Source organism: Canis aureus, chromosome 17 (genome assembly GCF_053574225.1).
Source record: "Canis aureus isolate CA01 chromosome 17, VMU_Caureus_v.1.0, whole genome shotgun sequence".
NCBI classification, from domain to species: Eukaryota; Metazoa; Chordata; class Mammalia; order Carnivora; family Canidae; genus Canis; species Canis aureus.
Genome location: NC_135627.1, coordinates 30920966 through 30947524, shown reverse-complemented (window position 1 = coordinate 30947524; position 26559 = coordinate 30920966). Strand labels below are relative to the sequence as shown.

Below are 26559 nucleotides of genomic sequence, written 5' to 3'. Positions count from 1 at the left end.
CCTCCAGTAGACATCTCCAAGGACCTATTTGAGCCCACAGACAGAATGGACTCATTATTGTCCTACTTTTCCCCCAGCCTAGTCCTACACATGATAAATAAGATTTGATTCCTGGCCTTCTAAAATACCATAAAGGTTTGCAAAGCACCAGGCTCTTAGTACGTTTACTATGATCTCATTAACTCTAGACAGGGATAAAGTGAGTCAGTGAAAACTGCTGAGATCCAGGCTCCAGTATTCAAAAGCAAGCAGTATCCACTGGTCTTCTGGGGCTTGTGAAACTGAAAAAATGTATCCTACTGATGGCTTTACATATCAAACTGAGCACGGAAATAACTGGACCTCACACACTCGAGTGATTCTAGGATATCTCACCAAGGCTAATTATTAACATCACTGATGTTTCCCAAGAACTTGGAGGCCTTGGTTTCAGATTGTGGTACTTCACCTGGAGGTTAACTATGAGTGAGTTATCACATTCTATTCTACTGCCTCACTGTTCTGAGCACTTTCATACTGTCAGCTTCACTTGATTATCACAACAGTGTCAGCGGGTGTCATCCAACAGTGTCACAAATGAGGAAAGAAGTTCAGAAAGGTTAGGTGACTTCCACCACCCCTCAGGTAGCAACAGAATGCAAATGGTGTCTCTCAGGTAGCTGAATGCAGGGCAGGGATGCCAACAGATGCTTCCTGACTCAACATTCAGTGCTCTTTCAGCTCTACAGCAGCCCTGTCAAATCTACTCAATTTAACACCCCACATGAGGGTTGTCATTCAAAATAATCACCTTGGAGACTATATGCCTGAGAAATGTCAGATCACTCACCATTTTGGGCATATCAGTTGAGGAATATTCTTCAAAGCCAGTTTACACAAGAACATCATTGCATTACTTTATACTAATAACAAATTTGGGGTCAGTTTCTTTTTACAAGGCTATAAAACAAGGCACGTCGCTGCAAAACAGACCCATGTGTCTGAGAATAAATTAGGACTAAGCCAGTTTTCACGAGTGTGAAACTAAGGTGATGATTATCAGGTATTCACCTTTTGACACTGGGTTTTAAGGATCTCATCCCCAGAGTTCTCTATATATTGAATAGTATTGAGGTTAGGTTATGCAGAAAAGAAGAAGGACTGATTCAACCACAGAGATTTTAATATGTGGTTCCAGAAAGTCTGCATATTTCACTGTGAGGTTTGGACAAGAAGCCAAGCCACTGGCTAGACTGTAATGGGCGACTTCTTATATAATTGTAAGATCATTTGTTTGATATAATTAAGTGGGGGAGAGGGACCTTTCCCTAATTTGCTTTCCAGTTACTGCGGAAATATGCTTGATATTTCACAGTAGGGAAATGGCCTCAAACTCTGCTAAACTTTAAAATGATATTGCCTATTATGATTTATGTTTAGAAAGTAAGGTTCTTTTCTTCAAGTATAGGTGCGAAAATCATACACTTTGCAGTTAGATGAACCTATATTCTTCTCCGGGCTTTGTTATTTGAAATCTAAGATTTGGGGCAAATTATTTAGATATTGTGAATTTCAGCTCTTTATCTTAAAATGGAGCAAAAATGCATACCTTGTTGGACTCTTGTGGATTAAATGAGATGATCTAAAGCATGTCATTTCACAGTGTCTGGCACATAACGGGCACATTATAAACCTAAGTTTCTACTGCCACCTTCCCATTCCTGTCTCCACTGCGCTTCTATAATCCAAACAGTTCCTTGCTGATTAGGCTTACCTTGAGAGTTTTATTACTTTTTCTCTTAGGTAACATCTCTCATAGTATCCGTAGTGTCTAAAATGGGCAGGATCAATGGCATTTCATCTGATGTTGCCTCTTCTTCCCAGAAGTCAGTCATTTCCAACATAAATTTGCTCACTGGTTCAAAGATTTAGTCAAAATCTAGACAGCTTGGAAGTTTCTATTTCAGAGCTTATTTGTCATCCTAGACTTTGCAACGTGGATGACAATTAATAAAATAGCTTAGTTTTATTCCGAACTAAAAGTTCAGCCGTTGGCAACATCTAGGAGGGAAAGTCTAGGTAGCAGTGGACAGAGGTAAGGTGCCATAAAGGGAGTATAAGGGAACTCCAGGTGTTCTTAAAATCCAAAGACAGTGACTTCCTCTCTGTGCCCAACTCAGGAGCCTAAACCAGGAAATGATAAAGAACCAAGCCTAAAGAGGGCAGGGCAGGAAGAGCACCAACCCAAATGGCAACTGTGATATTGCTCCACAGCTCACATGTGTATACTGCAAAGGAAACAGAAATATTACATCATTGTAGCAGGTATTACTAGAAGAGATATCAACAGTGTAAAAGAAGTTTAGCTCCTCTATACATTGCATTCAACATCCCTTTAAATATTAATAAAGCACCTGCTATGAACCTGATCTTGCCGGAAGTCACAATGGTTCCATAGGTCCATGGCCCATGAGAATCTGCACAGTATCAGAGTGAATGGGGCCATCGAGACTTCCGTATGTCACCCAGGAATATAATAGGGAGGGAAGATATCTTCCTGTCTCAGGGTTCTCCAAAGGAAAAATAGGATGGATATCTAGATCTTATCTAAATATATATCATTTGATAGATAAAGGAAAAGATTGATTTAATGAAATGAATTAGCTCACTTGATTGTGGGGGCTGGTAAGTCCAAATTTTTTGTGTGTTGGAAACCCAGGCAAGGTTTGTGTTACAGTTTTGAGATGGAATTCCTTCTTCTTTGGGAAACCTCAGTGTTTTGTTCTTTTGATCTTCCATTGATTGGATGAGGCCCATTTACGTTATGGAAGATAATCTCCTTTACTTAAAACCAAATAACTGTAAATGTTAATCTCATCTTCAAAATACCTTCACAGCAATATCTGGACCAGCATTTGACTAAACAATTGGGCACCATATCCTAGCCAAGTTGACCCAAAAAATTAACCACCACACTTTCCAAACAATGTCATATTACATGAAATTGAGCTTCTTTCAAGGAAAGATAGCTGTCCATCAGTAAGAAGCCACAGCTTTATAAGCTATAAAGAACTGATAACTGCATTCATGTTAGTGTAAGAACATCTGCAATGACAAGTTTAGCCCTCTCAGTCACTTATTATGACCAAGTGCTCTTCTGAGCGCAAGCTATTTGTGAATAGAGTTGCTACAGTGGTCTCACTCTCGACTGTGTAGTTTAGGGACAGGAGAAAGCCCTCTACTATATTTACAGGCCATAAACACAAGTAGAATAGGTGTGTGGATACACTGCACTGTATCTAAATGCTTCTTTATTAATGAAAATATTCATTATAATTAATTCATCTATTATGTACCATTTACTAATGACTCTATTAAGGAGACATGATGAGATCATAGAGGAAGAAAGCATCTCATAAGTAATCTGACAATGCCCATTCTCCTCCAAAAATAACTTTTCACACCCACCTATGTACCTCTCTCTTTAGTCTCTAGGCTGTTTATGAACAGAATGTTAAATGATTGACCTTTTCTACCCATGAATGAGAGATAAACCAATGTTCTGCTTTCTAGGGAGAGAGAAAAGATAGTTCCCAGAAAGCCAAGACTAGACACTTGACACTCCTCCTCCAAAAAATTCCAGGATGGATTATTAAATAGATTGTATGGGCTTTTTAGAGAGAGAAAGAACTGACCTCTGGAAACAATAGGAGTTCACCTCAACTGAGTCACTGCTAACAAAATACTTTTCCCTCCTAGGCTGCATTGCTAATCTCATGCAGTGTAGTAATACTGTTTCACAGTATATTATATTTTTACAAGATATTTGACAGCTCAATAATGTATCTTTTTGGACAATTTAGGGAAAGATAGGCTGGATTTTAATACCAATTACATGGGCACATTTTCGGTAAGACAGGTCTATTCAAGATTGTTGATGAATGGAATATTGTCAAACTGAAGAGAAAGAACAACGTTCTGTTTTAGCTCTTTTCTACTCAACTTTTCTCAGCAAATTAAATGAACATATGAGAATCATGTTAACAAAATTTATAGATGACAATATCTTGCGGGGCTTACTAATCCAACAAATATGGAATTAACACTTAAAATCATCCATATAAGCTTCAGTAACGAAACAAATAAGAGAGAAAGTAATAGGGATAAATGTAAAGTCATACAGGTGCTTAAGATGCAGCTTAGCAAAAGTTCATTTGAAAACTTATCTGGGACTCTGCATCCATTCCAAGTTCAGGAAGCCAATAAGATGGAATATCTGTAGCACGCACACACACACACACACACACACACACACCAAATACAATAGCTTTTAAAAGTTGAAAAGAACCTAGAAATTATTCAAGTCAAATCCTTCATTTTACAGAGAAAAGATGAGCATGCAATCATAGAAACACAATAACTGATAACAAAATTGGTATTTCTGTCTTATTGTAGACTTCACAATCTTGAGTTGTTGTTATTGTGGTCTTGATTTGCATTTCCCTGATGACTAGTGATATTGAGCACCTTTTCATATACCTGTTGGCCATTTAGATGTCTTCTTTGGAAAAAATATCTATTCAGTTCTTTTGCCCACTTTTTGGTCAGGTTATTTGGGGTTTTTTGCTCTTGGATATAGAAGTTTCATATGTGTTTTGGATATTAACTCCTTATCAGATATATGATTTACAAGTATTTTCACCCATTCCATAGGTTGCCTTTCCATTTTGTTGATTGCTTCCTTTAATATAGTCCCACCTGTCTATTTTTGCTTGTATTATCTAAATATCCATCGATGGATGAATAAAGAAAATGTGGTGTGTATATATATATATATATATATATATATATATATATATATATATATATAATTGGAATATTATTCATCCTTAGAAAAAGAAGGAAATCATGCAATTGGAATATGAATGAGCCTGGAGAACACTATGCTAACACCAAAGGACAAATACCACATGATATCACTTACACAAGGAATCTAAGATAGACTCATAGAAATGTGGTTCCTGGAGACTGGGAGTAGGGAGAAATAGAGAATTAGACAAAGGACACAATAGTTCAGTTATACAAGATGAATAAGTTCTTACAGGTCTATAGTACAGCATACTGCCTATAGTAAACAATACTATAATTTGTACTTAACATTTTGCTAAGAGTTTAGGTCTTATGTTAAGTGTTATCACAAATAATAACAATAAAGAAAAAGTTATTTCAATTGGCAAGGTTATTTCAAAGTGTGTAAGCAAGACCCAAAACAATGTAATGGTAAGAGTTTTTTTAGTTTAGTCTATCTAGAATATAGTAGAATCGCCTAGAAGGGAGTAGTATTTGAGGTAGCATGGCAGCTGTATTCTTTCCAGTACCAAAGAGCAAAACTTGAATCTATAGGTAGAAGTTAAAAAAGGAAAAGTTCAGGTTTAGCTTATGAAAACCTTTTGAACAGTTGAAGCCACGGAAAAGGCTACTTCGATAAGAATTGTGTTCCCATTCCTACTACAGATCTAAGCTGGAGGCCCACTGAAGACAAGTGAAATAAAAGGGATTCATAATTTGGGTTAATAACCTTCACTAGATGCTCTACTTCCTTCCTATTTCTAAGATTCTTTAATTTCAGATAACTGCCTCACCAACTTCTTATGCAAAAATAAACAGATTTTTTTTCTAAGTTCCTCTCTCATTTTCAGGGATCAAAACTTGATTTAATACCTCTAGTATTAGAGAACTTAAAATCATAATCAATAGCTAATATTTTTTATACACTGCCCATGTGCCAAGATGCATGGCAAACAGTAGACCAATGATGCCTAAAATGTCCACATACCCGGTGATTACCAGATTTGAAAAAACGGGGAGAATTTTCTTCTTGTCATTACATCTTTGACTAAATGTGAGAGCAATACTCTCATTATCATAAAATATTTCCAAAGTGTTTTATGATCATTTTTATTCATTTATTTAAATAAGTCTAACCATACAAGTATAACAAGTGAACATTTACTCATAAATCTACTTTTATAAGTACATTACAATCAAAGTAAAAACCTATTAAATAATACAGTGCCGATCCACATAATTTAAATCATTTTATTGCACAAATTGATTTTTAAACTATATTGGTTTCTCACCTGTTCATTCTACAAAACTTCTAATCTTGAACCCTTATGCTTGATAAAAATTGAGGCAGTCATTATCCATTTGGCAAAATCCATAGACTTGTATAACACAGAGTAAATATTAATGTAAAATATGGACTTTAGTTTAAACTAATGTATCCATCAATTGTGACATCAGTTGTAACAAATATACTATACCAATGGAAGACACAGAAGAAACTGTGGAGGTGGGGAGTATATGGGAACTCTTTGTACCTCCTATTCAATTTTTCTGTAAACCTAAAACTGCTCTAAGAAATGAAGTCCAGTCATTTTTTTGTAAGTTAAAGCAGTCAAACTTTCATCAGCCCTTTGCTTATTTATGCTCAAGCCATGCCCCAAAAGGGTCTCTCACCCTGCATTTATCACTGTTTGCAAATATGTCAGCCATAGAAATATAGAGATACTAAAGATAGAAAGAAGCAGCTTTCATTTCTCTCAGGAATTGTCCCAATGTGTGACATCACCACAATCTGGAAGCTTAGCTTTACCCTACCCAATTTAACACAACACCGGGTGTTTTTAATATATCCTAAGGACAGTGGGAGAGTTGTTCCATGAATTTTATACATATTTGGACTATCCATTTCCTTTTCCTGATAGAATCTCCATCACCTTTCTAACTCTTGTAGCCCTGTCACCAGGGGGCTGGATCAACCTATCCCAGTTTCCTCCAAGTATTCTTGTGGTTTGGTCAGTGGAAATAGCTGTCTCCAGTCGTTGAGTGCCTCTCACATATAAGGCATGATGCGGAGTTCTGGGGATACAGCTGTGTGTAAGGCAGGTGGCATTCCTATCTCCACAGAGAATGCAAACATTACATGAATTTTATAATAAACAACTCTATGCCTCTGCCATCTTATGACATTCATAGTGCTCACGCAAGAAATATCGATGGAATGAATGAATTCAACTGATTAGGAAAAGAACCCGGATTCAGTTTAATTTTTCCTTTCTACCACCTAGAAAATATTTACTAAGGGCAGCCCAGGTGGCTCAGCGGTTTAGCGCCGCCTTCAGCCCAGGGCCTGATCCTAGAGACCCAGGATCTAGTCCCACGTCGGGCTCCCTGCATGGGGCCTGCTTCTACCTCTGCCTGTGTCTCTGCCTCTCTCTCTCTCTGTGTGTCTCTCATGAATAAATAAATAAAATCTTAAAAGAATATATTTACTAAGAAAAAATAATAGCATGGACAGACTAATATATGCATATCCAAACTGCTTAAACTGAATATGTTTAAAATACTGGTATAAGGACACCTGAGTGGCTCAGTGGTTGAGTGTTTGCCTTTGGCTCAGGTCATGATCCTAGAGTCCTGGGATTGAGTCCTACACCAGGCTCCTTGGGGAGTTTACCTCTCTCTCTGTATCTCTCATGGATAAATAAAACATTTTTAAAAATAAATAAAATATCGGTATAATCACTTATTTGATGTTCTAAGTTTCAAATAAGCCCTGTTTGTTGTTGTTGTTGTTGTTGTTTTTAATTTAAGAATGTTTTTCCCTAGTTAGCAGCTTCAGCTGACCAGATGATTATCCTGAGTGTTTTGTCAGAGCACTTCAGGAAGGCTAACTATGTGTGTTAGATATTTAAATGTTCTGATCAAACCTTAAAATCTTCAGTTCAGAGAAGTAGTGGAGGACTCTCTTTTTCTGTTGTCAGTAGGATAAGGCAATAACCACACACCCTGTACAAGAACATCAAAAGGCATCTTGCGTTGGTTTAAGTTTTTTTCTGCCAGCTATTTTCAGCTACTCAGGTGAGGCTAAGGGTTGGATGTACCCAGGGAGGGAGTGGAAGGTGTAGGCAAGGGGGTGATTAAAATGATGAAACAAATCCAAGCAGTGCATGGAGGGAAATGAGGACAAAGAGTGGAGCCTTCTCAGAATAGCACTTAAAGACATGGGATTGTGCTTCAATATTCTTTTCTCCTCAAAGGAGGAGTTCAGGGAGCTAAGAGAGCATATAATGGGGTTTCTAACCAAGAGGGAAGAATGGAAAGATCATTTCCCACCTCTCGCCTTTGCTGTCTCTCAGTGTGTCTCTAGCCCCCTTTATTAACACCACACGCCTGGAGCCTGCCACCTCGGGTCTACCAGAAGAACAGAGAGCCTTTTCAGCTTCCCCTGAATTAATCAATATTCTTTTCACTTCAATTCTCTTTCGCCCTTCAAAAGCAACCTTTTTGGGTGACTTATACTATTGCTGGTGTGAAAAGGGTTGAATTGCTTGATTTGCTCATCATGTTACTGGTGTCTATTTCTGTCTGGCTAAACACTAATATCCCATCTCCAAAGTTAGAACAAAAAGAAAATTCTTATTACTGTAATCAAAATACTTCCTTAACAGGGAACCTAGACTCAAGAGATAGGAGTAAAACAAAAACTGGTGTTGGTTATTTTTCCAATGACCCAATTACAATGTACAATGAGGAGTAGCATCACCTGCCCCCCTCCCGAGAGTGACATGCGCTGGTAACCCAGACGAAGGCAGGCAGCACCAGACAACTCACCTGTGCCACAAGTCCCACCCAACACTTTCACATCAATCTCTTTGGCCAAAACTCAATCATGCAGCCACATCCACCACAGTGGCAGAAAAGTGCCTACCTGGAAGACTACCAGGAAATGGACAGCAAAGCCACCAACAGGTTCAAGAATACATCTATCCAGCTGCTGGAACATTTTTGTCTACCTAGTTTCAAGGCATGTTAAAATCACCAAAGGATTCTTATATTCATATCTGTCATCATGCTCAAATGAAAGAGGATCCCATGAGTTATCACTACACCAATTCTCTATATACAAATCTGACTCTCCTCTTCCTTGTCAGCCCCATTTCACCCTGAACTGTAAGCCTTCACAACTTAGAGTCCATTCTATTTTATTTTTGTATCTGAAACACATAAGCTTCCTCAATAAAAGTTTGTTCAGTGAATGAATGAGTCAGTGAATGAACGACTAAACTGGATGGGTAAGTCTGAGGGAAGAAGTGAATAAATATGTTCCAAGTATCTAATTTGCCCAATTGGCTTAGTTTGTTTTTTTTTTAAATCACAATTTATTTAGCTTTTAATTTTTTTCCACCTCAAATTTTTTTTATCCCCTGAGGAGAGAAAACTTTTAAATTTTAATATTTAGACTTGCTGAATTTTAAACCTGATGCCTTGATAAAATCTTTTCTCAAAAAGGCCCAGTGGACATAAATATGAGGGTGGTTTATGTTCTCTTTATCTTCAAAAATGTTTACTATGTGTCTATCCACAAGCACTGAGTGGGAGAAATCGTTCGAGAAAAGCTTAACAAACATGGATCCCTATCAGCTGCTTATCATCTATCTCAAGACATTTAGCATGAGGCTATAAACAGATTCCATACATTTTCCTCCTTCACATATATATAGTATATCAATAATAATGCCTTCGGGTAATTTGTAATACATAACTAATAACTTAAAATTTTGTGGAAATTTTTTGTCTCACATGGAAAATTGTTTAGATACTATAATATGCCACCTTTTCAGAGAGAAATCATGGGCATGTCAACTGTATTTTTAATTAAACTATAACCCTATGGCTTCCTTTCATTAATATGAATTAATAGCAACTAGAGGTATTGATAGTCTTTAGTTTTCTGAAATGTGTGGGATGATACACAGAAAGCTGGTATAAGCTTTACTTTCTACAAAATATTTAATGCTTAGCCAACTACTTTCAAAATACTGTATTGTTACAATGATGAGTAAATATGCAAGGTGAAGTTTTAGCTTGTGTTGAAACAGTAGTCAGGAAATAACTAAGTTGGTTTTGCTTCTACCTTGCTTTTGAGACTGGAGATGCACATGTGATGGAGGAAGAGTAGCACCTAGTGGTAAAAAGTGTCAGTTGCACCCACCAAGTAGCTGACCAGAAAGTGTTCCAGAAAGTTGTTCAGCCACATTTTGGAAAATGCATTTTGTATTTCAGGCATTTTAAATGCTGGCCGCTTTGATTCCTCAGATGGATGTTTATCATCATATCAATTAAATATTTGAGTCTACCTTATATGCTTGAATATTTCCAGATAAAACCTAAGTATGATCAATATATCCAAGAATTTAGAAAAAAGACCCTAGGGGTGCCTGGGTTGCTCAGTCAGTTACATGTCAGGCTCTTGATCTTAGGTCAGGTCTTAATCTCAGGGCCATGAGTTCAAGTCCCACACTGGGCATGAAGCTTACTTTAAAAAAAAAAAAAAAAAAGGAAGAAAGAAAGAAAAAAAAAAAAAAGAAAGAAAAGATCTTAAACTTTCCAAACATATTACAGGTACCTTAAAGGAAGTTAGAAAAAAGGTGCAAATTAAAATAGTGCATTTTTTAGATGACTTCAGATTTTATTTAACGATTATCTACTAGTACATTTGAGCAAAAGAATATTGCTTTCTTAAGCAATGAGTAAGTATATAACTGAGATTATTCAAAGAAACTAAAAGTACATTTTTAAAAAAGATTTCTTTCTTGGAGTGCCTGGGTAGCTCAGTCAGTTAAGCATCCAATTCTTGATTTCAGCTCAGGTCATGATCCTGAGGTCCTAGAATTGAGCCCCACATTGGGCTCCCTGCTCAGTAGGGAGTCTGCTTCTCCTTCTCCCTCTGTGTGTATGCATGTGCTCACTTGCTCTCTCTCTCTCTCTCAAATAAATAAATAAAATCCTTTTAAAAAAATAAAGATTTATTTCCTTATTTGAGAGGGAAAGTAAGAGAGGGGCAGAGGGAGAGAATCCTCAAGCAGACGCCTCACTGATTGTGCAGCCCAACAAAGGGCCTGAGATTATGACCTGAGCCGAATAGTCAGACACTCAACTGACTGAGCCACCCAGATGCCCTGCAAGTACATTTAAATATCTATTCTGAAATTCTCTTTCCTTTCAGTGATGGATAAGCATAACACAGTATGTTATCCCCTTTGGACATGCAATAAATTAATAATTGAGCATTAAAAACTTTTCTAATGAAAATTAATTTTAATTCGTTGGTTGACATTGGTTGTCATTGAGTGAGGTATGGAGAAATCATTGGTAAAATTATAAATAATCATTTGTGAATACCTTTATACCTAAATAAATTAAATATAAATTCAACTCAAATTTTACTCCCCTGGTAGAGTATAATCATGAGTATATCATTTGTCCTTGAGACCCTGATAGGAAAAGAGAATTGTGAAATTCAAATTGCACTTACATAACCATTTTGTTTTGATTCTCAGGCTCATTTTTCTAGTAGCAGGTACCACACACATACACACACACACACACACACACACACACACACACAGGCCAATCATCATATCCTGCCCCTTTGCCTTTGGGATTATTCCAAGGTTGTCCATTCAAAGTGCAGCTTCCAGCAGAGATATCTTCAACCAGAGCTGGAAGGGAAGTCCCTCTGTCCCCTAGGTGGGCAACTGTAAGGGGCAGTGCTCCAGTCACAAGAAGCTTCTTGCAGCAGAGAATGATGTCAAATATCAAGACAAATAGCCTTTAAGGCATGAGTCTTGTTCTGGTTGCAGAGGTCCCTAGCTCCTGTTCTAAGTTCCTGTTTCTCTTCCCCAGTTTCTCTTCCCATAAATCTCTTTGAGACAAAATCTACTTTGAGATATGTTTCTGCAACCTAAAGAGAACTGACTCATCCTGCATTTCTAAAATAAGGCATAGTTCTGCTCATGCTACCACCCTGGTCAGAAAATCTCCAATGCTCTCCATGGCTTGAAAAATTATCTCCAAGCTCTTCTGGCTTTGTGATTTGGCTCTAATCTACCTTTCTAGCCTCATCTCATTCAATCTAGTGAAACCAAATTATTCTTTATTTCTTCAAAACACCTTCTTTTTATCCTTATTCACTCTGCTACATGAAAATTATTTTCTACCTCTAGACACCCCAGTTTCCACCTTCTGAAATTGTATCCACTTTTAAGATCAACCACAAATGACTCATCTTCTATAAACCCTTCCTCATTACTCCATGAATCAGTTAAGGTTAGGGTCAGCTGCCTACAGATGAAAATCTTAAATTATAATGGTTTAAAGAAGTGAGAAATTTAATTCTTGCTCACATGAAAGAACTCTGGAGGTCAGCTAGGCATTCTTGAGCTGTTATAGTGACAACATGGACATCAATGTATTAGTGTTCTATACTACATAACAAATTAGCACTAATGTAACAGCTTTAAACAAATTTTTATTATCTCACAGTTTCTGTGAGTGAAGATTCTGGCTTTGGCTTAGCTGGGAGGCCTCATAAGGCTGAAATCAAGGTGTCGGCTGGGTTGCATCTTCACTGGGAGATGAGAAAGGAAACTCACTCCCAAGCTCCCTCAGAATTGAATTGTTGGCAGAATTCATTACTTTGTGGCTATAAAATTCCTGGAGCATTACTTTTCTCAAGGTCAGCAACAGAGAAAAAGAGTCTCTGCTGCTTGGAGTCTCTGAATTCAGGGAAGGCAGAGGCCCTCTTTTAGAGATTCATCTGATTAGGGGAAGTCTACCCAGAATAATCTCCCTTCTGATGAACTCAAGGTCAACTGATTAGGGACCTTAATTACATCTACAAAATTCTGTCACCCTTGCCATATAATGAAATGTAATCATGGGAATGATATCCCATCTCCTTTGCCATATTCCATTGATCAGAAGAAGCACATCATGGGTTTTATCCTAATTCAATGAGAGGGGATTCTATAAGGCATGACTCATCAGGAGCTACCTTAGTATTGTCCAGACAATCAGGGACCTGGGTCCCCAATTTTTCTGCCCTACCCAATCACTAGCTTCCATCCTCAAGTTCCCCTCAGATGAAAGAAGGTGCTAGGGCTCTACCTATCAAGTCCAAACCTAACACACTGCAGAGATGAGGAAAGGAAGAGAGCAAGAAAGAGTATTCCTCCTGAGTTGATTGCCTATAAGCAGACTTTTTAGAAGTGCCACATGTTCACTTCAATCTCTTTAGCCTCAGGTGCTGACAATAAGAAGTGTACTAACTGTAAAGGAGTTATCAGAAAGCAATAAAATGAACTTAAAGTCAGTCTGGTTTTTATTGTCACCATCCACACCAGCTGATTGTTTAGCTATTCTAAACAATCCAGTGATAGAATATTCCTTCCTGAAAAACATTTTATTAGTGGTCTAAATTCTAAATAATTGGTGTGATTATGGTTGAATTTTAAAAATACAAGTGTAAAAATACAAATACAATTTTTAAAAATACAAAATTTTAAAAATACAATTTTAAAAATACCTGGGTGGCTTAGTCAGTTAAGTGGCTGCCTTCAGCTCAGGTCACGATCCCAGAATCCTGGGATGGAGCCCTACATTGGGCTCCCTGCTCAGTAGGGAGTCTGCTTCTCCCTCTCCCTCTGCCCCCCACCTTCCCCCAGCTCACGAGTTTTTGCTTGCACACAGGCACCAGAGTTCTCTCTCTTTCCAATAAATAGATAAATAAAATCTTTAAAAAATAATCATATATGTGGAAATTTCAAATTAGCACAGTTTTATTACTTATCCTCTAATAACACAGTATTTTACTTGGAAATTAATTCAAAGAACTCCTCTATTACCTCCTCCCACATGAGAAATCCATTTCAAGAATAGTTCATATGCTTTAGAATCTTCCAACTTCCCTCCCACCCTGCTCCAAGCAGTTTGTGTCTCTAGCTCCAGTGGAACCACACATACCTGCATTGAAACAGCAGATTCCAAGTAAACTATGATAGTACAGAAAAGAAACAGAAATGGAATTACTTCAATTCTTTCATTCTGTGTAACTGCCTAGAGTTGTTTTTTGTGGTTAATTTTGAAATAGCACAAAACAGTGCAAACTGTGAGGTGTACTTCAGGTGTACTATTTTTGTTTGGTGACTGCAAATTTTAACTTATGCATAAAATATTTCACTTCATGGTAGTGATTTAAAGTTAAAATATTTTTTCTTTTTTGTTTCAAGTAGGCTCTACACCCACCGTGGGGCTCAAATTCACGGACCTGAGACGAAGCTGCACACTTCACCCACTGAGCCAGCTGAGTGCCTCTTCTTTTTTAATTGTTAGTTATTTCTAAACTAAAGAACAAATTCAGAAAATGAAACATCACATCACTGGTCAATTTAATAGGTGCCTAATTTTTGCAAATGTTTTAGTTTTATTAAATTTTGTTTAATTTTTATTAACCATATTATTATTATAATGTCATGCATTACTATGACACACAATGATGCAGATATAATTGTTTTTTTCTTTCCATTTCTTTATACCTGACCTATCTATGGAGCTCAATGACCTTGATCTATCTTTCTACAAAATAAATAAGTATAATAAGTAACTACAGAACTAAAATAGCATGCTTTGCTGAACCCAGTTTTGAGATGGAGATATCTCAACTTCCTGTCCTTCTGAGCTGAAAAGAGAAAGAACCTTACCCTAGTCTCAGCTCTCAGGTGCCCCAACCTGGTATCAACATCAGGCTGTGGTTTTGACCTGAATAATCTAGCCATGAGTGTACCAGGTCCCCCACACAGGTAAGCTTTACTAGGTGTGAATCAAAGATAAATTAGATGAGTTAGAAAGAGAAACTGAAAAAATTTCTTGAAAGTGGTAAATAAACTTCCAATTATTTTTAATGGACAGGAAGATTGCTCTGGTTTAAAGAACTTGATGTCCCCTCCACCCCACCCCTGTGGTCAACATTAGTTTGGAAGCATTCAGTCTCAACCATTTATCAATGTGCAAGTGCTCCATCTATTCCACTTGTCCATTTGAATGACAAGTTCTCAGCTTCTTTATAATAAGCAGGCTATGTTAACCAGGGACAAGAAGGGCACACAAAAACCCCATCCTGGAAATTCTTTTCTCAGAATTACACAGTTTGGAACTGTATCCTGGAACCTCATTCACAACAGATAGTGAGTTGCCAGTAGAGCAAAACACACTGCCTCAAAAATCCAATACTGAAATGTTAATTCAATGCATTATCATACCTCCCTAGATAACAAAGGACATCAAATTATCATCAGCTCTTTCTGTCCAGGCAAGTCATAGCTCCCTTCTATTTCCGGTCTGCGGAAGTTCACCCATTTCAAAGTAAGCACCACCGAGATACTTACAAAAGAAGGCAGAGGGATGTGAGTGATAGTATTGGTTTGTGATTTTATGTAATTCTGACATTTGGTTTCCCCAAATGCCCCTGGGGAGAGGGCTGGAAGAGAAATTGCTCATGCCAACTAGACTGTGGTTGGCCCTAGCAGCCGTAACTCTCTGCTCAGACATTTATAGGAAAGAAAGATCCATGGACACTGGTCATGACAAGGACAGGCTCAACGTGTGGACACAGATTATGCATTTCAAAATTAAGTCATTTTTATATTTTAAATTCATATTAATATTTGCTATTTATTAAATAATTTTTAATATATGTTATTATCAGTAATATTTTTATTTACTAAATATTTAATGAATGTCATGTGTTAAATAATAATTTAATAATGTAATGTAAATAATATACATTGAATAAATGTTATTAAATGATAATACAGCCAATTTTAAAATTAAGCATCAATCTCCAATGTGCTAAATACACATAGTTAAGTCAAATGCAAATGGAAAAAGAATAAAGCAGGGTGCATTCTGGAGTTAACATTTATAACAGTGAGGATAAGATATGTATGTTCACACCAAACCTCCTAACCTTTCCTCACAGAGGTAGGAAGCATGGGGGTGGGGGGTACTGGAGAAGCTGCCAGGAAACCTCACAGGAACACCCCCTCTCCTTTGCTGGGTTCTGGTTCTTTTTTTCCATTGACCCACCTCCAAATCCTCTGGGCCAAGAGATACATAGTCCATGTTGAGCCCAGCAGAGAAAAAGCAAGCCAGTCAAAGTAGAGGAGAGGAAGTCTAGTGGCTCTACCTCAGAGCCTTCCCATTCCTTCCAGGATTTCTCAAAATGATTCTCTCTGGCTCCCATGACAACACTTCCCCAAAGTGTGGGATGCTCCTCAACTGCTAACTGATGGGAGTTTTCCTGAATTTGAGTTAAGCATGTGACCCACCTCTGTGTGGAAAAGCAGCAGGAATACAAAAATAAAGTGATCAAGTGGTTGGCTTTAGAGCAGTTTCAACCTGACTTGGTATGAGACTGAAAGTCTTGGTTTCAGACTCCTTGTAAATTTTGGAGTCTGAGCGTAGAGGAGCCAGTGCCTCCACCTGGAGTTTCTCTGAGCCACCATGGCTTTTGATTCTGTGGAAAGGCTTGGACAGTGAAATAAATTGCACAGTTGCCTGTTCTTCCAACCAGAATAGTCTTGAGGACTTAACTCTGAAATTGTGGAAGAAGCAGCCTTTAATCGAAGTAGCACTGTCCAACATCTGTGGATCACAAGATCCAATTAATTGAAAGCACAGCTCTCCTTCTACACACTACAGTTTATTGAGCACTCACTAGGCACTCAGAACTGTGCCAGATACTATACAGACTATAACACTTCTGGGGATTACAAGAAATACTGGGACACCTGGGTGGCTATACAGACTATAACACTTCTGGGGATTACAAGAAATACTGGGGCACCTGGGTGGCTCAGTTGGTTAAGGGTCTGCCTTCAGCTCAGGTCAGGATCCCAGATCCTGGGATGGAGCCCCACATTAGGCTCCCTAATGAGTGGAGAGTCTGCCTCTCTATCTGCTTCTCCCCCTGCTCATGTTCCCTCTCACTCTCTCTCTCAAGTAAATAAATACAATCTTTAAAACACACACACACACACACACACAAAAACAAGAAATACTGAGAGCTAAGTTCCAATTAACTTTACCAATAATTGTGGTATAATTCTTGTTATGTCGCTGTTATATTGAAATAAAAATCTCAACGGTGAATGGAGGTTTTTAAAAGGAGCAGCAGCAATGAAGCCTCAGATACTTATATAACTTTAGGATGAAAATATCAAGAAGGATAAAGGGGAAATCATATAAGCAAGTAAGATACATTCCATAAAATAGTAAAATATAGGACCTTTTGGTACATGCTTGATGGCAAGAAAATATCACAAGTTAGAATAATGTCCATTATTTGTTGAATGTGTTCCATGTCACATGTGGGGATCTTCTAATTCTATGAGAGATATCTATTTAAAACTCCCATTGTGTTGACTAGATGATGAGAGACTTAGCTTTTTCCCCTGCAAAGGCCTGGGGAACCAATTTGGCACAGTAGGTGGCACTGTCTCCCCAGGGTTTCTCAGTTGGGGTCCTCTGGCCACACAGAGCCTTCCTTAAGGAGGCACTGTTGACACTGCCCCCTGGTCTAGCTGTGAGCTGGAGCTGTCTTGGGCTGATCCAGCTCATTGGGCTCATCCGCTGCTGCCCACTGCCCTCCCCTCCCGGCACTGCCCCCCCTCCGACTACACCTCCCCGTCGGCCACCCCACCCTGTGCAGCCACAACTAGCTGCCCAAGTCTTCCTGAAGTTTTCCTCTGCCAACAATGCCCTTTCCTCTTTACTCCACCTGGAACACTACTCATTCTTTTCTCATAAGGCCTTAATGAAATGTCCCCTCCCCTGTGACACCTCCTTGATGCCTCCAAGCAGAATCTGTAGTGATTCAGTGATATCTCAACTGTCAATGCCCTCTGTTGCATGGCAGTAATGCCTTCTAGTCACTCATGTATTTCTTCAACAAATATTTGTTGATCATCTGCTGTGGATCAAATACTGTGTCCAGTCCTGGAAACAAAAAGATGTGTGGTGTGTGGTGGGGTCTGCTATCATGATGCGGGCAAGCTACAAGGGGAGGTGGGGATGTGACACCAGGATGATACCCTAAGGATGGGTGAGGATGTACTAGGGGAGCATTAGGGAAGCACAGGGGAGCTGCAGGTGATGAGCCTGGGGAGGGGAAAGGGTGGTGATGCATAACTAGAGGACAGGACACCTAGGAGGGCAACGCAAGGAGCAGTGAACATCACTAAGAAAGGAGAAGGCACTCTGGGCAGTGGCGACAGAGGAAAGGCAAGTGAGTTATGCGTTCTGGGGTTGGGGAGAACCTAAAAGCAGTTAGATGTTTGGGGGAACTCAGAGAGATTAACAAGAGATAAGCCTGGAGACAGGAGTAGGAATCAGAACATTCCCATCCTTTTAGGATACTTAGATCTCATTCAGGCAGCATATTAGAATCAACCTGGTAGCATCATTAGAGTACACATACCCTGGGGCGCCTGGTGGCACAGTAGGTAGAGTAGCAGGCTCTTGATTTCAGCTGGAGGTGGTATGTGGGCTGCTGTGCTGAGCCTGGCATCTGCTTAGGATTCTCTCTCTCCCTCTGCCCCTCCTCCCTGGGCTCTCTCTTCTTCTCTGTCAAAAAAAATAAAAAGTAAAGACATTAAAAAAAAAAAAAAAAAAAAAAACCTCGAGAGGTGCTAATTTAATAGGTCTGGGCAAGGGCCAGAAATCCTCCATTTTAACAAATGTTCAGGTGGTGCTGATGCATTTGCCCAAGAACCACATTTTTTTAAATATTTTATTTATTTATTCATGAGAGACACAGAAAGAGAGGCAGAGACATAGGCAGAGGGATTCGATCCCTGGACCCTGGGTTCAAGGCCTGAGCCAAAGGCACACTCAACCAATGAGCCATCCAGGTGCCCAATAACTGCATTTTTTAAGAAACACTTATATAAATGATGGGAAGCCCTTGAAGAACTTACACAAACACGTAACAAAGACTGTGTTTTAGAGAAAACACTTTTGTGGTTTAAAGGAAGATGCCAGAGAACTAGGTTGGAAGCAGTCCACTTAGGAGTCCTTTTCTGAGGCCACAGTAAGAAATGCTAAAGGCCCCTAGCAAAGCAATAGTTTAGGGGACAATGAAATTCCCCAAACATGGTGATTAGATATACCAGAGGATGAGGGAAGAGATGGCTCCTAGTGTCCCAGCGTGAACAGGCTTCAAGTGAGACACGAGGGACACAGAAGTCTCATCATGGGGAAAGACAATGATGCATTTAGTCTTTTTCATACAGAGCAGTAGGTGCCTAGGGACATCCAGATAGAGCTAGGCTAAGAGAGCTGAAAGTTTGAGCCTGAGGCTGTGGGAAGCATAATGAACCCAGGAGACTGGTCTGGAAGTCATCTGCCTCTGCTGCTGGCTGGGGACCCTGTGACCTAAAAAGAGACCCCTGGTGAGAGCATTCAGCATAAGAAAAAGAAAGCCTAGGTAGACGTCCCAGGAGCACCAGGTAAAATGGAGTGGCTAAGGAAGAGGAGCAGCCTGGAGACCAGGAGAGCCACACAGCTGGGATTAAGGGCTTAGGTTTTGAAGTCAGACTACTCCAGCACTTACTAGTTGGGTGAAATGGAGTATTACCTGTTACTCTGTGTGTCTTGGTTCTCTCATCTATAAAATAGGCAGACTGGTGGTACCCATCTCACTGGGTTATTCTGATGGTGAAATAAGTTAATATTAAAAAGCATTTAGACCTGTCACATATTATATTCTTTTTTTAAACAGCTTTATCGAGGTAGAGCTGATATGCAAAAACCTGCACATATTTTACACATATAATTTGATGAGTTTGGACATAGGACTATACACATGAAACCATCACAACTGAGGTAATAGAAGTATCCATCACCTCCGAAAGTTTCATTGCATCCTGTTGTGTATGTGTGTGTGTATGTGTGTGTTAAGAATACTTACTTCACATGAGATCTACTCTCTTAACCAATGTTTAAGTGCATAATACTGTTTTTGTTAGTGACAGGCACAAATGTTGTACAGCAGATCCCTTCGCTTAGGTGGACCAGAGACCTGAGCCCAGAGGGATCAAGGATATCTCTGCCAAAGCCAGCTCAGATGCACAATGACAACCTGGCCCTAATACCTGATACCTGATGTTCCCCTAGCTGATGCACTGAGACAACAGAAATATTCTCCTACTCCCTGCAGGATGCAAGATGGTGGGGGAGGAGGAGATCCTGGGGCTGAGATTTAGCTTCTGCCACTCAGCAGGATGGAGATTCAACAACAAAAAAATACATTAAATATATTTGGTTCTAGAAATTCCACAAAAGATACAGTTCTCAGACCCATGTTCATGGGTGAAGATGTGCACCTGCTATAGAAATCATACGAGGCTCTGACAAATGTCCTGTGCTTGTGTCTAGGGTGTCACCTTGGCCCACAGTCTAGTCAGTGTTCCAAGGAGGAAGATGAAATGACCTTGACTGTGGCAGGCCTTTTCTCCTACAATCAGCACTGATTTAGACTCAAGTGTTTACTATCCCTCCAATTAATGCTCCACCTCTGGCCTAGCAGGCCCAGCAGGTTCTTGTTTGGCTAAAACAAAAGCCCTTACATTTTTCAGACCCAGATAATACTCTGTATACTTTATGATGCTAAATTCTGATATTTTAACTAACCTATTAAGGTACCTGAGGAAATGTAATGCTCTTTTTTGAGGAAAATACTGACCCCTCCCACAGGACTCTGTGTGACTGATGGGTAACAAGAGAAAGAAATCAGGCTCCTGACTGTCGACAACATGTAGGCAATTTTGCCTCCTCCTGGCCTCTAAAATGAAGAGATGGGTTCTTCTGCCACCACATAGCATAATTTAAGGTCCAGCTTGAAAAACCCAACCATAAACCAGTTTAAAAACAGCCCTTCCCAAAGGATCCCAGGAGGCCTCTGATATCTAGGGCCCAAGGGTCAGGTAATGCTGTCCCTCCAAGAGCACTCCCCAGCTTCCAGTGGGCAGGACGGCACTAAGTAACCAAACTGGCTCATATTATGTAAGTTCCTTGCACAAGTGGCTTCCCTTAATCAAGACTTTTCTGCTCTTCAGTTTTTATAGATGGTATATATACAAGGAACATCCACTTAGACAATGTCCCTGTGACTTTTGCAAAATTAGAGTTACGCCCACTAAGTTGTGAAATATGCCTCATGGAAGACCCAGTTAATAAACTGCTTCTTGATTCAGGGCAGGAAAAATTTCAGTTCCTCAAAGAGTTGGCCTGTGTCCTGCTATCAAGCAGTAAGAATCATATTACTCAAATATTTCCTTTTGTGTCCCAGCTCTGGAGAAATAGAAAGTATTGTGCCCTACTGCCCTAATTGATTTATCTCATTGGCCCTGTCACATTGGTTCCTCTGTTATATTAATGTACCTCTGGTCTAAATTGTGCATTGTGTTTGATTTTGTAAATACCCTCTGGTTTTTCTAGAAATAGGCGGGGTATCACCACTTAAAGAAATGCATTTTAATTTGGCCCAAAATTTGTTTCCTTCAAAACTTTTATCTCAGTTTTATTTCTATGTTAATTTTTCTATTTGGTTCATCTCTGTGCCCTAGATCAGAACCCAAATTCCATGAAGGGAAAGACTCCATTTACTCCATTCACTGTATCTTCAGTACCCAGCAACATACCTGAGGGTCTGTGGTAACTGGATCAGCCAAGATAGGCCAACTGTGCTTCACAAAGAGCCTGAAGACCCAGTGGGTTAAAAGAAGAAAGGATTTTTTTTTCTACATATCCATAGAAATCAGCAGTAGGTGTTCCCTGCTTCTAATCCACTGGAAGATTATCATGACAAAGAGAAAAGAGATAAAAGTGGCCCCAAATCACTTTCTGGCACTCCCCCTAAGTGAGCCAAACCCCTGTCCTATGGCCAAGAGGGGATGTGTAGCCTTCCCAGGAAGCATTCCTATACTAAGGGAATTTAGTGATGGGTAACAGCATCTGTAACACTACCGTAGGAATTAAGTCATCTAGAATTAACGAATTACAGTTTCTTCAATTAGTGAGGTGCTTTTTAATTATTCCTTCCCACGTATCATTAGCCTTTGGTACATCCAAAACTTGTTTGTTTTATAATAGCCGGAGTTCAAATTATCTCACGATACCATTGACTTGGTTATATTTAAGTCAAATATACTTCACCACGCATAACATCTCCCTCCTACGAATAGGTCAGAAAGTCTAGAGACCTGCATACTAACTTCTCTCAACACCAATATAGTGTGAGAGGCCTCAGTGTTACAGGATTCCTTTTCCTTGAGTGCCCATTCCTCATGCTGACGCTGCTTGGAGGAACTAAGAGGTAGACTAGATGACAAATGGTGGGGAGCAAAGCAAAGTCTATTGGCCATAGTTACTAAGTGATAGTACAAAGCTCTCAAAATGAGGATGAGAGGGGACCTGAGAGGGTGGCCAATTTGGTGTTTAGATCTAGGTTTTTTTTTTTTTTTCAAAGATTTAATTTATTTATTCATGAGAGACACAGAAAGAGAGAAGCAGAGACATAGGCAGAGAGAGAAGCAGGCTCCATGCAGGGAGCCAGATGGAGGACTTGACCCTAGATCACACCCTGGACTGAAGGCAGATGCTCAACCGCTGAGCCACCCAGGCGTTCCTAGACCTAGGGGTTTTAATGGGCTTGTTGGTGGGCTGTTTTCATCTGATTAACTCTCCCTGCATCCAATCAGTTTTTGTCATCTATCTATCACGTGGGAAAGGGTAGAGAGCTCCTTCCAGGGTGGTGTAAAATCCTTTTTTTAAGGGTGATTTCCTCTTGGGGGCAGGGTTAGGGTAGGAGGAGGTCTCATCCCTGCCTGCTTTCTTCCAACTGTCCTTCGTTATTAGTTGACTTTTACAGAGTTGGTGGCAGAGTTAACATATTCTATAATAGGACAGCCCAGATAATCTGAAACCCTTTTACTTCTAAACACCTGAAAATCCTGGACAAAATATAACAAACATTCTCTTAAAGACATGACAGAGCTTAGAAGAAAATAAGGAAACTCCACTGGCCAAAAATAAAAATAAAACTGAAAACTAAAACAGGAAGCCAGAAAGCCAAGAATGTGTCAATTGTGGTTTATGGGGCTTTCCAGTCTGATGCTAGCCTATGACCTCAGGGTTGAAATTTTATTTTATTTTATTTTATTTTATTTTATTTTATTTTATTTTATTTTATTTTATTTTATTATTTTATTTATATTATATTTTATTTTTTTTATATTTTATTTTATCTTATTTTATTTTATTTTATTTTATTTTATTTTATTTGGGGGGGGGGGGCTTGTGCGTGCATGTGCACATGTGGTGGGGGGGGTTGCACAGAGGGAGAGGCAGAGATGATCTTAAGTAGGCTCCACTCCCAGAACAGAACCCCTCACGACCCTGAGAACATGACGTAAGCAGAAGTCAAGAGTCCAGTGCTTAACTGACCGAGCCACCCAGGTGCCCCTCAGGGTTGAGATTTTAAAGTCTTCATGGAAGCAGGAGACCTCAGGCAAGTTGAGTTTACAGCTGAGGCCCCAAATAAAGCTTGATTCCCCAAAGGACCACAGCCTAAGTAAAAGATATGCCTAGGGTTGCCATATTTTGCAAATAATAACATAGGACATCTAGTTAAATCAGTAATACTGGCCCACCATCTCCCTCAAATCCATCACCATTGCTGAGGGAAAAAAAGCAACAAAAAAAAAGTTAATTCTAGTGACAATGAACAGCAAATCAATTTTTAATATAGGTATGTCCAGTATAGAATTTGGGACATACTTATACTAGAAAATTATTTGTTGTTTATCTGCAATTCAAATATAACTGGGAGACCTGTATTTCATCTGAGAGCCCTAGATACACCAGAAAAACTATCCACCAGTTTAGGGAGTCAACAAGAATGCCTGCCTAGCTCCCTGTGAACTCTGAGTAGGTCCAGGAAAGTATCCCCCTCACAAATTAACAATCATAGGTCTGTCCTTTGGTGGACCAACAATTCAACTTTATACTACCTGCAGTATCCTCATCTACCAAGCCAGAAATTAGCATAAGAAATGCTCCCCACTGGGGATCCCTGGGTGGCTCAGGGGTTTGGCGCCTGCCTTTGGCCCGGGCGCCATCCTGGAGTCCCGGGATTGAGTCCTGCGTTGGGCTCCAGGCATGGAGCCTACTTCTCCCTCTGCCTGAGTCTCTGCCTCTCTTTCTTTCTCTCTCTCATGAATAAATAAATAAATCTTCAAAAAAAAAAAAAAAAGAAATGCTCCCCACTCCTACCCCAAGACCAAGAAACACAGAGACTCACAGCAGAAGGAAGTAAAACCTGCTCTGGGTAAGGAAGGTTTGCACCCTCAACTCAGGCCACTGTGGAGATCCACAGACAAAACCTCGATGTGGGGAACAAAGGCAGAAGGAAATGTAGCCAAAATGAAATGTCCTTCCAACCTGTGGCCCACTGACAGATCACTGAGGCAGGCAGAGTATAACATCCCTCCAGGAAATCCTACTGTCTTAATGCTAAGGTTTAGTTGGAGAGGAAAACAACCTTAGCTTGACAACACCTAGACCTCCGAGGTCCTGTGAGTCTTCTTTAGCAAGGAAAGTCCTTTTGGAAACTTCCCTTTGTCTTTACATCCCCCAACTCCAAAGTATATTATCAGCCAGTCCTCACAACCCGAGGGCAGCTCTTTGAGGGCAGCTTGTTCTGCCCACTGGTCCTGTCGCTGTGCTTAAATAAAACCACCTTTTTGCACCAGCAACATCTCAAGAATTCTTCTTTGGCCATTGGCTCCAACCCTACCACTCCAAACCACATAACCCTCACTAAAGATGAGTTCACAACCTCAAATTACAAAATGTTGGGGGGTGTTGCTTGTGTACGCCAAGGAAGGTTGGTCTTTTCACTTACCTGTTAAAATGGCAAAGGGGACAAAGCCTTTGGAACACATCCACGGTCGTTCAAAGCAGATTACCTCACTGTGTTCCTGTAGTTGGGGCAAATCACAGAATCCAGGTCCATGACTCCACACTGTGATTCTTGTCTGGCCCACCATCTCCCACAAATCCATCACCATTGCTGAGGGAAAAAAAGCAAGACAAAAAAAGTTAATTCTAGTGACAGCAGGTTCAGCCTTTGTTAATCCATTAAGAAAAGAGTTTAAGGGGCACCTGGGTGGCTCAGTGGTTGAGCATCACAGTCCCCACCGGGAGCCTGCTTCTCCTTCTGTCTAGATCTGTGCCTCTCTCTGTCTCTCATGAATAAATAAAATAAAATTTTTTTAAAAAAAGAATAGAATTTTAAAAAAAAAGAATAGAATTTATGGCACTTCAGTGCTTTTGGTCCCTTTTTTTTTTTAAGTACTTGTTAACTAAAACTAGAGAAAAGCTGGAGCCCACTGCTTACAAAAGCCTTAGCTCCAGGACTGCACTTCCCTGAATTTCCGAAAGAGTAATCAACATCCCAGCTTGCCTGGGACTTTCCTGGGTTTAGCAATGAAATATCTCACTCAGTACTAGACAAATTAAGACAATTGGTCACAGAAAGCATTCTTCATCCTAATAAAGGGCAAATTAACTAAATATGTGCATGTTTTCCTCTTTATCCTACCAGTAACATTCAGGCAAAATAAGTTAGTAATTATTTCAAGAGGTTCTCGCAGAGAATGTCTATAATTACAGCATAGGTATATAAAGATGCATTCAGACTTTGTACTCCTTGAGTTTTGGTTTCCTCATCTGCAAAACACAAGCAACCATGGGACCATAAGGTTTGGGCAAGGATTAGTGAGACTGTGAAGATCACAAATAACACTCTTAGCTTGGTTCCTAGCACATCATAACACTCAAAAGGGCACCTGCATGGCTCAGTGGTTGAGTATCTGCCTTTGGCTCAGGTTGTGATCCCGGGGTCCTGGGATGGAGTCCTACACAGTCTTCTTACAGGGTGCCTGCTTCTCCCTCTACCTATGTCTCTGCCTCTCTCTGTGTGTCTCTCATGAATAAATAAATAAAATCTTTAAAACAAATAAACACTCAAAAAGGATAGCTATTTTGATTGTTAATTTTCAGGCTTTTGTAGCATTTAGATTTTAAATTTCAGAAGCATTTACTAAATGCTTCCATTTTGCAGATCTTTGGTTTGAAGTAGCAGCTTTGCTGTTATGGCTTGATTATTCTCACACAGCTTGTCAAAATTTATTGACAGATCCAAATTATTTTCTCTTACTGTGTTTGGACACTTATCTGATCATTCATCTTTGACTTTCGATACCCAAAAATCTTCATCAAGACTTAGGGAAAATTATAATAATCTCGATAATTTTTTTCTTCCTACTTTTTAAAAAAGATTTTATTTATTTATTTATGAGAGACCAGAGCGAGAGATAGAGAGAGGCAGAGACACGGGCAGAGGGAGAAGCTGACTTCATACAGGGAGCCCAACATGGGACTTGACCCAGGTCTCCAGGATCATGCCCTGGACTGAAGGTGGCGCTAAACCGCTGAGCCACCCAGGCTGCCCCTCTTCCTACTTTTTAGAAAGCAAACTTGATGTACTCTATCTTGTCTACCTTTTTTTTTTTTTTTTTCAAAATATAAGAGTAACTGTAAAAATAGCAT

The 26559-nt window shown here is 39.5% G+C and overlaps 1 long non-coding RNA gene across 17 annotated transcripts in view; it reads right to left on the bottom strand.

The window, feature by feature from the left end:
• The window catches only part of LOC144287888 (uncharacterized), a 186826-nt gene that overhangs the window by 132570 nt on the left and 27697 nt on the right, over positions 1-26559 (bottom strand). For 8 of the 17 annotated variants that reach the window (XR_013355693.1, XR_013355694.1, XR_013355690.1 and 5 more), the window contains exons 5-6: positions 24851-25018; positions 18365-18510 (exon numbers count right to left, since the gene is read on the bottom strand). This is a non-coding gene — a long non-coding RNA (uncharacterized LOC144287888). Of the gene's footprint in view, positions 1-373; positions 2268-13643; positions 16649-16700; positions 17884-18364; positions 18511-24850; positions 25019-26559 lie in introns of those variants that run through there. The other 9 variants (XR_013355689.1, XR_013355688.1, XR_013355686.1 and 6 more) reach the window with 4 other exon arrangements.